Below are 10672 nucleotides of genomic sequence, written 5' to 3'. Positions count from 1 at the left end.
CGCCCCTGACTGTATATGGACGCTCCGCCACTAAGTAAGGGGATGTTGGAGAACTGGCTGAAATGAGGCAAGTCATTGGCCTGAGACGAAGTTGTGTTACGCTTACCGGTACTCACACTAACTTCTTCCACTTTTCACGGGGCGTGAAGACGCGGTTGGGGTGACAATGTGGTCTATAGCCAGGGGACGGGTCGAGGGTCCCCCAGCAATTACTAAAATTATTACACCTATATAGTATACGTGTGCCTTGGACAGATCGACAAGTATGATGCATTGAAAAATGGGCAGATGCACGTTTCGGAGCCTTGGTAAATATTGGGGGGGGGGGGGCTTATCATGCATTTGCCCCCTCAACTTTTTCATTGGGGGGGCTGAGCCCCCCCAAGCCCCCCCGGTTCCGCCGCCACTGCCTTGTACTTCGAACATATTGCTCCCTAACTCAGCAAACCCATATTCGATCTGAAGATGATAATTCAGACAGCTTACTGTTCTAGCAAGTTCTCGACCAATTATATTGATGAATTTGCATCTGGATGAATTTGCACTGGATGAATTTGAATCATGCCAACTATGTAAGGAGCCATTTCTTTAAACCTTGCAAGACTGTGCGAAAAATGTATCATTCATTGGTCTGCATGGTATCGAATCTCCATGATGACCACTCGTGAACGACCCTTCGACCGCGGACCGGCAGTAGGCTATAGTTGCTGAAAAACCTGACGTGACATAGCGCATAGGCCGAGATATGTCATGATATTTCAAAGCAACTTACCAGATTGTCTTTTTTCTTCTATTTCTCTAAACTATTTGATGACCATACCAAGACATGGGGATCTCAAAATAAAGGATGCTGTGAAACTTTAGAGCAGCTTACAAGGCCTGGGAAGTGTTATTTCCAACGATCTAGGAGGTCTTTATAGCTGAAAATTTCCTGTATGCTGAGCGCCAACCCATATGGTGGCACTCCACTCAGGTAGTAACAAGACGCCCTCCCAGGAATTGTTCAAGCCCCCCCCCCAAGCGCCCACCCCCTCCACTGGAACAATCCTGGCTACGTCACTGCATGTACCACAGGTTTATCTGATATCAAAAAGAAAGCGGCTTTCCACAAGAATAAAGAAAGCATATCTACATTTTTGTGTAACACCTATACAACTCAATCCCCACGCAAACAAGACTACCTACGTATAGTTTTCATTGAGGATTCCAATAATTCCTGCAATTTCCTACCAATAACATATGGAAAGTCACTCCTGTTATCGTGGCGGAGCTAGGGGTATTGGTAAGAGGGGGTGAGAATGGTCTGTATGGGCGCTTTCGACTTTATCTAAGCGGAGCGCCACCACAGGTTGGCGCAGAGCGTACAGAAATCTTTTGAGTAAAGATACTCCCTATATGGCCGGAAATGACCCTTTCCGGGCCTTGCTAATTTGCAGATAAACGAAGAATAAATAGGTGTCATCGCCAACAAAATGTGACAAATGTCAATAGGTAGATGAGAGCGCCATAAAAAAGTCAATACTCGCGAATAAGTAAAAGAAGTGATCAATAGCTGAAAAGGGCGCCAGCAGTCCATATTAGTCCGTTGAGGGGGGGGGGGGCATCCGCCCCCTGACTGTATTGACGCTCCGCCACTGTTGGGAGCTCAGTGTAGGAAGAGAAGGGGGGAGAGGGAGGGTATTTTTTAACGGTTTGGGTGAGCGTCTGCAATGATTCGTAATGACATGTTATCACAAGCGTTCAACATGCTCAAATAAAAAGAATGAATGAGGAGGAATTCATATCACTTTTCAATCATTTTTTGAAACAAATTGAGCGAATTGATCGCTAGTAATCTTGAAAGTGGTTTTATCACGGTCATTGTCATGTTTCTCATATGTACCTTTCTCATATAAAAGAATTCTGTACGTAATGTTATCAGAAATACTTTTAAAATGACACCAAAGAGATTAAAAATTCTTTTCGAATTTGTTAATAATATTGTCTTTTAAGAGACACCGTAGACACGTTGCTCGGTTGGGTTTACTGCAATAGTGGCAAATGGAGACCAATATCCGCACTTAGTGGACCTAATGTTATAGTCGTGCATTGACCTTGAACAGAGGGGCCTACCGTGAAAACGTACGGAAAATTCATCCTTTTATATCTCAGCGAGACAATTCCACTGGATACAATAATACGACTCAAAAGTCCTTAGATGTGGTTATCATAACAATCACAATAAAAGATATGTATGAAAAGCAGAACAAAGATATGATGGAAACTCAAATGTGGACCAAAAAACGATGTCCCTACGGATGCCGTTTAGTGACATTTACATAATTTGTGTGTAGTAGGTTCCGTAGCTCTTTTGTGGAAAAACTTTGTAATATGCTTAAAGTTGGTAGTTCATCCATGCTTTAGATTAATGAGAGACATAGATCATCACGTTTTATGAGGAGGGAGGCTATTTTTTAAAATCTGGGTAATAGGTACTGTAACTCTTTTCTTGGAGAAAGCTTGGAATAGGCGGATAAGGAAGAAAGTTTCGAGTTCCTTCCACGCATTAGATAAATGAGGGACCTAGTTCATCACGCTTTGCGAGGATATCTCATATATTAGGTGTAAGAGAAGCGGTGATTGTAAGGAAGGGAAGGGGAGAATGGGGGGGGGGGTAAATGATGTTACCAGGGGACCTAATAATTTGTCCTAAATGAGATTTAAAAAATCATTAATGTAAGTAAATTTCATTACTGCCTGCTCTCGCTGATTTCTTTTAACCCTATAGAGCGGAGTGTGTGAGGTGAAGAAGGGTAGGGCAGGATGGGGGAGGGATGATAAATGACGATGTAACCAGGGGGCTAATAATTCGTTCAATAAGAGATTTGAAAATATATATATATATATATATATATATATATATGTAAGTTAATATCATTACTGCCTGCTCCCATTGATTTCTTTCAAACCTAAGTTACGCTTATCGGAAGACTATACGCCGATAATACAATTCTTTAACAAGGAGATGCTTCTAATTTATTAAACTGTGTAACTTTCACTAATCTATTTGGAAAAAAATATGCTTAAGTTGAAAGACTCAGTAAGGATCAATTAAGTAGAACAAGGATCGTTGCGTGCTGCGTGTAACGATGAAGTTTCCTACATTGGGATGGAAGAGTATCAGGGAGTGTAAGATTGAGTGGGAAGTTAAATGACGGTGTAACTGAGAAATTAAAAAAATCTTAATGATAAAATCATTATTGCTTGCTCTTTGCTGATTTAACATTAGAATAAGTGTCTCTAATCATTAGATATTCCTTTAACATACGAGGTTCGGTTGGGGAAGGGGGGGGGGGGGTACTAGACGGATTGACGGGGAAGAAGATTGGGAGCCAGTGGCGGAGCTAGGGATATTGGTCAGAGGGGCGAGAAAGGTCTGTACGGGCGCTTTCGACTTTATCTAAGCGGAGCGCCACCACAGGTTGGCGCAGAGCGTACAGAAATCTTTTGAGTAAAGATACTCCCTATCTCGCCGGAAATGACCCTTTAGGTATAGGTGTCATCGCCAACAAAATGTGACAAATGTCAATAGGTAGATGAGAGCGCAATAAAAAAGTAAATAATCGCGAATAAGTAAAAAGTGTTGAATAGCTGAAAAGGGCGCCAGCTTCCCATTTGAGTCCGCCCTCCCCCCCCCCGCCTGACTGTATGGACGCTCCGCCACTGCCTGTTATGACATTAGAAACAAATACTGATATGAGATGAGTGTGGTATATACCTACTGGCGACTGATAACAGTATTATAGTGCATGTTCTAGCCTTTTGACATCGTATGAATCTAGCAGACAACGTACAGGTACCGTCTGGTACCATTATCCGTTTTGAGTGATATTTAGGGGTTCTAGGACAAAATTCCCCGGACAAAATCCCCCCAGACAATATCCCACTGACCCATACAAAGCCTGCCTGCAACAACCAGCGATGGCCCAGGTGTGACAGTCAAGGCATGGGACATTGCACTGGTTAGGGTACCGTTCAGGGGATTGGTCAGGGTACTAGTGAGGGTACTGGCGAGTGTAACTGTGAGGGCTCCTGTTAGGGTACCTGTGAGGGTACCGGTCAAGGTACTGGTCATGTGACTGGTCAGGGTACCGGTCATCATACTGGTCACTCTACCAGTCAGGGTTCCACTCAGTGTACTGGTTAGGGTACTGGTCAGGGGACTGGTCCGGAGTTCATTGAGGGTAATTGCAAGGCTACCTGTTAGTGTGGCCATGGGATATAGCTCCATGTTGTGACATTTAAGGGACCGGTCAAGGTACTGGCCAAATTACTGTTTATTGTACCAGTACTAGTAAGGGTACGTGTCAGAGTATGTGTCAGGGTGCCTTTCAGGATACCAGTTGGGATACCGGTCGAGGTACCGGCCGGGATACAGTCCAGGGAGGAGCACCGGTGGGGGTAGCTGTCAGGCTCACTATTAAGGTACCGGTCGGGGTATGTTCGGAGTACTGGTCCGGGAACCACTGAGAGTACCAATGGAAATACTGGTGAGGGTACCGGATGACGGTACTGGATGACGATACCGGGGACCGGGATGACGCATTTTTGTAAAGAATTGATGGGATTTTTTATAGCTTGGGGAGATTTTGGCTTGGGTGGATTTTGTCCTAGGGGGATTTTGTCCAGGGGGATTTTGGCTCTGGGGGATTTTGTCCTAGGGGGACTTTGTCTGGGGGATTTTGTTCTGTCACCCTATTTAGGTATTAGTATTGGACCAAAAACAGTATTAATGTCAGCACAAAACAAACGTTAAAGAAAGCTCAAATGTTGTTTGTCCATCTCTAACATCCCTGGTGGAACCATGGAAATATTTGAAAATTGTCAGCACTGTGGCAAGTCCCCAGACATTTTGATATGTTACCATTATAGTTAACAAATTGGGTAAGCCTGTTCAGGGAATGATGATAAGCAGCCCCTCCACTTTTATGTTTTTGACAAAATACTATACACTCAAAGCCAGATTTTTAAAGCAAAAAAATTATGGCTCAGGCACTAATGGTATACTGGCAGTTTTGAACTGAAATCGACAGTGAATATTACATGAATTTCATCAGAACATAATTTAAGTAATGTATAAATGCATGCGCAGTTGCAACTGTTCACCGTATGTTTATTTTTTTTCACTCCTCAGAGGAATACTGCTACAAACAGTCAAACAACAAACAATTTTCAATTGATCAGGAATACAACAGAAAGTGTCCCTTTCTGTACACTACTGTACAGTATACTGTGTTGCTGACTCAAAACATAAACAGAGATAGAGGCAGTGAATGTGATGGCTTAAAATTCATCAAAAATTGTTGACGATTTGCTTTTTTAAACTTCTACCCAGAAATCTGGCTTATTACCAAACACATACAGTAGTGGAGATTAGCATGATATTAAAAGACGAGACACAATAAAAATTGTACAATCATATTCAAGCAGTTGATTGTATTTTCAATCCCAGTTTATATTTTCCACAAGATTTATTTCACATAAACCAGGATACTTGCACTTTTACATTACCTCAATTTACTGACCTCTCTCATACATGAGAAACATTTTGGGAACTAACTTATACCTCAAGTATTTATCTAGACTTACCAGTATAGGCACATGTATCCAATACCGTAACCAATGCAAATTACCACTATATCATGGAGTTTCCATGCTTGGAGGGACAAAATTATACACAATACCCCTGGATTGCACAATTTCATACCTATAGTTACAAATGTTGTGGTTTTACAGTATGTTTCATTGGGCTGCACTAGGTTTCCATGACATTGGTGCTAGTTGCATGTGCCTTTGCTGTATTCACTCCCCTCAATTTTGAGGGGAAATAATTTAATTTTGTTTAAAGAATAAACTGGTTCTTGGTGTAATAAAAGACCACAAGCTTTCAGTAATTAAGTCAGGCCTAACATTGTAAACATTTCCCATAGCATAACCCCTGAACCCAACTTGTAGAATTGTGAAACTGTGGTTCAGGAACAATGCAGTGTACCCCTGGAGATTTTGAGGGATAAAAGTTTGAAAGATTTTTATAATAATAATCTGCTTAACAAATACCCTTAGTCCTGCACAAGTATCTGTGTGGTGGTTGTTGAAAATTACTGTACTATGGCTTGCTGATCTTGCTTGGAATACAAAACTAAAACATCTTAAAACATGAGAAATGCATTTAAGAACAGTGAAAGCAAGGTAAGGCAGCAAAATATCCAGTAACCTCAACACTTCAGCATCAGGACCACTTCAGTTGTATAACAAGTTCCATGTTCTTGACAAGCAGCTGCAAATGTTCCCTAATACTTACAAAAACATGTAGTGCCACAATGTCACCAAACTAAAATATTTCAAGAAGTACATTGCAAAAGAATGAGTCCATTTATACAGTTAAATATGTAGAAGACTTCCCATGAAGACTGGTCTGCATTCTCTTAGTTCTGTCTGCTTGAAGCTTATAATATTAATTTCCTCTATCTTTTATATGGTGTAACAGTGTAACATATCCTGGAACTAGTTAGTTTTCTGTTACTGCTACTACATTACTGTGCCAATCCAACAACTATTCCCAGCAACTTCCTAACTCCATTGAAAGATGTGCTGTGTCCCAGAGGATATACATGAGATGTGTGAATCTACTTCGCGATTTACAGGACATACTTTTGCTTTGCTTGGCATCGGCTTCTATGCAAGCTTTTAATTGATAAGCCCAACAAGGAGCTACTGTATACCACTATATACAGCATGATGAAAAACTTGGTTGATGATTGTATTCACCCCACTGTAAACTGTGTGATAATCTTGCCTGGCATTTCTAATTAGAGCATATCCTTTGCTGTATTAGCCTGTAGATCTATCCATCTGTTGGTACAAAAAGAAAAGCTTTCTCTTAAAGATATGCTGATTTGGTCCCAATTATAGCACGCGCAATATAGCTTGGAATGTTTTGCGATTACCGAATAGACCTCACACTCTACAAATGAAGAAAACAATGAACTGCTTTACAAAACTAAATCTCCTGTAATTCAGCCAATATTTTAATCATCTCACAACCTTTCATATATACTATTTTCACTGTAAATTTCAATTTGCTTATCCATCCCATTTTGGGCCCATTAATTCTTGATTCATCTTGCCTTGTATACAACATTACACATTTTATTTATGCAGCCATGTTTTCAATTGGAGCTGAAACAGCTCCCTACCATAGCAAGTGCTTTTAAAAGTTGCAAGTCATTCAAGCTTTACCAATTGTAAAGATTTCAAAATTTAAATATACATGTACATTTTATGTGGACCTAGCCTGACAATTTGGTGTTGTCTTGCATTGACCTTTAAGAAACCAGTGAGTGGATATAGCTCTAGTGTAGTTAAATACTATGGAGATAGAGGAAAAGATACCACCACATTAACCAGATCATACAAAAGTTTTCATCCCTTCTGATTGTTTCTTTCTTCATTCCATACCTTTGGAATAAATTACCTCAGATGTTACTCGTATTTGACATAATAGAGTCCTATGGTATCAAGTTTATGCGATGTCAAACCTACAGAATATTAACTTACTTTTTGGTTAATTCAGAAAATATCTTCCATTTTGCTGTCAATGATGCAGTAGGTCACCACATCAGTCTGTCCCAGACGGCATCTGTGCTCTAGCTATGATTGCTGTCGTTCCAACATTGACTTTTTCACTGCATGGCAGCTACATCGTACAGTGTTATTCCCTTGGATAGTGGGCTGTTGTCATTCATCTTGAGATTGAGAATGTTGATCATCAAATTTGTCTGAGAAAACATTAACAGTGCCAATCAAATAAATATCAAATGGTCAGAGTGTAGATGTGCATTATTTCAATTTTTATTGTACACTTCTCTCCAATATATTTTGGGCCAATACAGAGCTCAGATCTTAAACACTGAATATTGCACATTTAGTCAACTTGGTATTACTTATGGATCTAAATAGACTTAACAAAATGACTTACAGTATATGCAAGGGAGGGGATAGAAGGCTTTATCAAATTTTTGTGTTATATAGATTTTTGGAGGATGTTAACTTTTAATTAGGTGCACTCAGCTTTTGTAATAGTTACATTATGGAAATGTACTGACTCAGTAACCTTTTGGATGCATGGCATTGTTATTTTGTACAAATTTTGGCTAGTTATAAATAAGACACTTGAAACACAATGCATCACTTGAGAGACTTACAGTAGATTAAAGGTATTCTGCATTGGCCCAAATTTGATGCTGGATTTTCTAGTATTATATCCTTATAACTGTTTTTATTGATACCCTCACTGGGATATTCAGACATCTTACAGTACAGTGGTGTCTAGAATGTCTGAGAATATTTTGGAGAGTAAAGACTTCCAAGAACTTTTTGAAAAGTTCTAGCAATTATAGCATCTTTTATTCAATACAGGCTACTTGTAAGTTACATTTGGATGGTGACTTCAGTCTATAATAATCTAGGCATAGCTACTGTACAGTATAGTAAAGGCTTCATAATTGACGCACCCCCGTAATTGACGCACCTTAAATTATTACTAGCAACGATACAGCAGGCCACCTAAACTTTTTTGCAGCCAAACAGAATTACATATTTCATGAGTTTGAATCCATTTGAGGTATTTGCTGACCAAATTGTGGTATTTTTTAAGCTTTTAATACCCTCCCCCCAGTTTTGCACATTCAGTTTTGGCCATTTGGAAATCTTACACCCTTAAAATACCCAACATTACCTCAATATGAGAACACTACTCTCTGGGACATGACCTGTCAGAGCTTAGAGGCTCAGAGCATAGCAAACAGCATCTAAAGTCAATGGATGTATACTAAGGCCTACACTACAGTTAGCTTATCGACGAATGTGTCAATTTAGGGGTATGAAAGAACTTGACACGGCAGACATTTTGTGGTCAAATTCTGCTCAATTGTACGGTGCATAAGCACAGAACCTTAAATATTTTGAGATTAGAACATTTCTGAGGAACTACACATATGAAAAACACATACAGTTGAGTAATTTGGATTTTTCCTTGATAGATATCATTGATCAAATCCTTAAGTGCGTCAATTATAAGCCCACCATGCTACAGTATCTGGTCATGATTAGGGCAATGTACAGTAACATAATTGTCCAGCAAAATCTAAGGCCATATATGATACATACATGCACAGTAGGCTAAGAAGTTAAGCTGACCTACTTGAAATCTAATTTCTCTGGCAGTTGGTATTAATTTGTAGCTCAAACTACAGACCAGTTTACCCTTGACCCAATGCTAAGGTAGTGTTAGGACGGACTATGGCCCTAGGCTACAGCCGAACGTAGGCTAGGCCTTACAAGTTTTAGGCTAGAAGCTAGTCTAGACTATAGTATTGAAATATGGGTATGAACAAATAACGTGAAGCTGTATGCAACAACGTTACAATATCAACGTTATTAATATCACCAAACTTTATTGACTAATCTCATGGACCTTACCTGAAGTTGTTGGTGAGACGTTTTCGTTTTAACGGTACTTTTTTAAGAAAAAGTCAACAAGGAAAGAACCTGGGCACGAAAACCAAACTACCCGGCGAACGACTGACCCGATCTCAAGCCCAGTCCCCTTGCATCGAGAGGAAACAGATACTACACATCATCTTATATTACAGCCGAAACTGTTATTGGGTTGCATGCAATGCAGCCGACGGGTATGCTTTAGCGTTAGCCCTGGCGTATACAGTGTACACAGTGTAGAGCGTATACACTGAATACAGGCTACTGCCGCTGTCAAGAAAATTACGGATGCCTGTACGTCAGGTCAACTTATATACCAACTGGGGGATATACTTTGAGAGCAAGACTTAGGTTTACCGTAAGGGTTTGAACAATTGGATTTTTCCTTGCCAAATGACCCAAAAAGTAGGTAGCAACTTATAACGACTGATATGCAGTCCTAGTACCATAAGGTATACTGATGTAAAATTTCAAGTTGATCCAATCATGTCACCTCAGGTAAACCTAAGCACCAACTTGGAGAAGTAAACGTAAATACCAATCCAGTGCTATATATATATATATATATATATATATATATATATATATATATATATATATATATATATATATATATATATATATATATATATATATATATATATATATATTCATCAAACGGAATGTTGCAAATTTATAAATGGACATTACTGAAAATAAATATAGTAATTAGTAACTAATATAAATTTACGCTGTATTTTTAAAGGACTCCGTCGTAAATGGAGAGTGGATTTTTCGATGTGGCGAGAATTTTCCAAAGTGGCGGGTTGACTCATTTAAAATTGGATTGCTTTGCACAATATTGGGATCATGAAACGATTCAATGTTCACACACAAAACACAAGAAACCAAACATTAAAGTAGGTCCTGTCTTTTGCAAACAAAATTATATTCCCCCTTTCATCCATCTCATTGTGTTCACCGTGCTCATTAACCTGTCTGTATTCTGTGCGTGTTTTTGTCCCCTCTGTTACTGTAACTTGTCATTTAGCCTCTGAAGAAGATCCTGCTAGGATCGAAACGTCAGGCCAACTTACTTTTACACAAAATTATATTTTATTTCCTCTAAAAAACATTGCAAACAAAATTATATTAC

General features: G+C 39.4%; 1 long non-coding RNA gene across 1 annotated transcript; it reads right to left on the bottom strand.

The window, feature by feature from the left end:
* Positions 1-5132: 5132 nt before the first annotated feature.
* LOC139962589 (uncharacterized) lies at positions 5133-10047 on the bottom strand. The gene is made up of 3 exons (XR_011791272.1): positions 9520-10047; positions 7597-7817; positions 5133-6891 (listed from the first exon to the last, which is right to left on the bottom strand). It is a non-coding gene; the product is annotated as an uncharacterized lncRNA (long non-coding RNA).
* Between the last annotated feature and the right edge of the window lie 625 nt (positions 10048-10672).

The sequence above is a fragment of the Apostichopus japonicus genome, chromosome 21, assembly GCF_037975245.1.
Source record: "Apostichopus japonicus isolate 1M-3 chromosome 21, ASM3797524v1, whole genome shotgun sequence".
Lineage (NCBI taxonomy): Eukaryota > Metazoa > Echinodermata > Holothuroidea > Aspidochirotida > Stichopodidae > Apostichopus > Apostichopus japonicus.
This window is presented reverse-complemented; position numbering and strand designations above follow the sequence as displayed.